The sequence below is a fragment of the Boleophthalmus pectinirostris genome, unplaced genomic scaffold (assembly GCF_026225935.1).
Source record: "Boleophthalmus pectinirostris isolate CB_2022bp ecotype Guang Dong unplaced genomic scaffold, ASM2622593v1 HiC_scaffold_75, whole genome shotgun sequence".
Taxonomy (NCBI): domain Eukaryota; kingdom Metazoa; phylum Chordata; class Actinopteri; order Gobiiformes; family Gobiidae; genus Boleophthalmus; species Boleophthalmus pectinirostris.
In genome coordinates, this window is record NW_026571494.1 from 20,788 (window position 1) to 23,985 (window position 3,198).

Sequence of the window (3,198 nt, forward strand, 5' to 3'; positions counted from 1 at the left end):
AGTAGTTGCCTCGTCCAGGTCCAGTACATCTCATCTAATGAGATTCAACATCCAGGCCCACAGCAGCCAGGTCTTGCCCAACCTTCACTTCAGCCTAGGCAACCATGGACATTTCAACAGCACTTTATGCTGTCAGCACAATAAAAAATAGCATTTTATTTCAAATTATTCTGATGTTATTGTCATGTTATTATTCTGTAAATGCAAAAAGGATACCCAATCCAGTGCCACATACGTATTTTGGGGTGTTGCACGGTTTGTTCTAATAAATCTCACTATTTGCAAATAAGACGGTATGCGGGATTTTTCTCTATGTTCTTGGGCTGCTCCCTCTCCTCCAATACACCCATCTCACGGAACTGATGTGCAAAGTTTTCATTCTTTTGCTTATAGTCATACAAAGATTTTAATTCTCAAATTTGTTACAGATCCGATAAGATTGACGTTTCATGTCTATGATGGGGGGCGCTATAGTGTTCATTTTTCATATGGTTTATAGTGTATTATATTCAGGCTGAGATCACACATTAGTGATTCAAATTTCAGCACGATCGGACTCAGCCTGTGCGAACGGGAGTGAATCTTGACATTGGAAATTATCCCAAATTTTGATCGAAATTTGTGGCTTCGCCGCACGTAAACCATGATAGTTATCAAAATGAACTGGATAACTTTAGATGCTCCACTTGTCTAGATGATGACGAAGCTGCATGGTGTCCTCTCACATTCGCCCATACGCTCATCGTTGCCCGTGTGCTCGTCGTAGTGAAAGCGATAGGCCCTAATGAAAATGTGTGTCCCAACTTTTGTCTGTTAGTGCAGATTTATTGAGACTGGACACTGGTAGAGCTTATAATGTTGCCAGATGAACTGTGCGAGACACACCATGAGATTCACTATAACTCTGTTCTTATCAAATCCATGTGCACTACCAGTCCAAAGTTTGGATACACCCTCTCATTCAATGTTTTTTTTTTTTTCTTTTGGCTTAGATATTTCTGTGTAGCTACATTTTACACATATATATGGATTATGTTATAATTAAAAAAAGGTAATTTATAATAATATATATTAAAAAACCTTTGCTACATAATTCCATATATCTTACTTCATATATTTGAAGTCTTTTGTAAGTGTTTAAATACAGAATGTGATAAACATAAAACACAAAATGACATGGGGTGTCCAAACTTTTGTCTGGTAGTGCACCTGAACGTAAGAACCTACTCTGTCTGATCGTTATTTGAACAATAATTAACTGATGGCCAAACAATCAATAAATAAAACCAATATATAAAAACACAGTGTTGTCCTTAAATCAGGGGTGTCCAAACTTTTTTCGTCAAGGGCCACATTTCTAAACACAGATGAAGCAGAGGGCCGATCGAGGACCGTAGACTGGTGCTCAGTACAGGGAATAATTGAAATATGTGCCTGTTTATCATGTTAGAATGAGCCATCAGTCTTTATTCATGCTAAAATCCTTAAACTACACACGAAATATGAAATATTTGCTTTATCAAGGTAGATTTTCAAAAAACTTGCAGCAAAAAATTTCTTTTTAATTGATGCAAGGTCATTTGGGCCAATTTACCTGGAAGCCTGAGGGCCAAGAAAAATGTGTCCGAGGGCCGCATTTGGCCCCCGGGCCATAGTTTGGACATGCCTGATTTAGAGCATCAAACACTGCAGAGTTTTGATGTAAAGTGCAATGCTACATTCAGAGCAGTACATACATATGTAATACTACAACAACACAAAGTCCAGTTCAGTGTTCTTTTATTGGAGGATGTGGTTATTGTCCATGGGAGAAAGGCAGAGAGGGGAAGGGGGCAGTGTTCAGCAGCCTCACACTCGGGGGATACAGGCTGTGGCTCAGTCTGGTTCTTCTGGACTCTATGAACCTGTACTTTCTAGTTGAGGGCAGCAGGTGGAGAAGGTGATGAGCAGGGTGGTGTCGTCACTCCCCCGTCAGTGATGTAGATGCTACTGATCTGTTTTTACCACCCGCTGGAGAGCGTGTAGGTCGACCTTACGCAGCGGAGAACCACACGAAAAATCCACATGTCAGAAGACTTCTGATGGCACAGTTGTAGAACTTCACCATCACTGGACTGGGGATGTTGGTGCTTCTCAGTTTCCTCAAGTAGTAAATGTGTTGTTGGGTCTTCCTCACAGCTGAGACAGTGTGAAGGTCTCAGGACAGGTCCTCAGTCACGGTCACCCTCTCTACTACCTCAGTGCCCACAGGGACAGTTTGCTGGTTGTTTTGCCCATTTTTGTACAAGTCCACAATAATCTTCTTGGTTGTCACCATGAGGCCAAGTGTTCCACATCGTTCCTGTGGTCCGTCTCATCGTCATTTTTGTCCAGGCGTGCAGTCTCCTTCACAGATTCATCACTTGTTTTTGACTCCTCCAAAGAACATTCATTTCTTTTTGTTCCTTCATTAAATCCGCAGCTCCAACCCTCCTCAGCACCTGCAGTCACAACATAACAGGGATCATAGAGTAACAATCTTGTTGTAAAATTTGTAAACATTTAGTATAGTTTTGTTTTTTCTCACCACTGTTGGAGGTTCTGGTTCCTCTGGAGATCTTCATCAGGAGTGGTGCTTCAGTTTCGATTAGACTGAACTTCAGAGGAACAGCAGATTACACAGACTGAAGGCCTTCTCACTTGTGTTGGGCCAAGTCGTTTATTGGACTAGGCTTCGTTCACCTCTTCCTCTCATGTGGGCCGGAGCATCTGACGGGTCACACACACACCAGGAATGTTTCTGGATTCTAAAACACAAGTTTAGTGTAACTTTATATTCTACTTTAGCCCACAGATTTAAAGTGTATTTTCAGACAATAACTTACAGAAGTGTGTGGATCATCTGACTGGAGCGAGATAAGTCATTGTAGTTGTAGACGTCTTAGCAGAGATGACGATGAATCCTAAAAGTACAATCAAAACACATTATTTGTCATTATTTCATGATTGTTTCTCTCATTTCTCAGAATACCTTGTGTTCTCACGTTAGGATCAGGGCTCCCTCTGGTGGTGGTTCACTGCACTTTGTGGATGATACCATGGACAGCTCCATCAGCGACACCTTTCTGTGAAAGAGAACAACAGTCTTTAGTAATTCATATAAATATTATGTTAGTATTGATCTTTACTCACCAGGACACGCTGGATCCCACTGGAACA

General features: G+C 41.2%; 1 long non-coding RNA gene across 2 annotated transcripts; it reads right to left on the reverse strand.

Moving 5' to 3' along the window:
• Nucleotides 1-1,327: 1,327 nt before the first annotated feature.
• LOC129412244 (uncharacterized) lies at nucleotides 1,328-3,185 on the reverse strand. 2 transcript variants are annotated; one of them, XR_008633624.1, is made up of 4 exons: nucleotides 3,024-3,185; nucleotides 2,865-2,942; nucleotides 2,567-2,786; nucleotides 1,328-2,480 (listed from the first exon to the last, which is right to left on the reverse strand). It is a non-coding gene; the product is annotated as an uncharacterized LOC129412244 (long non-coding RNA). The 2 variants fall into 2 exon arrangements; XR_008633623.1 differs by having other exon boundaries at nucleotides 3,011-3,185.
• Between the last annotated feature and the right edge of the window lie 13 nt (nucleotides 3,186-3,198).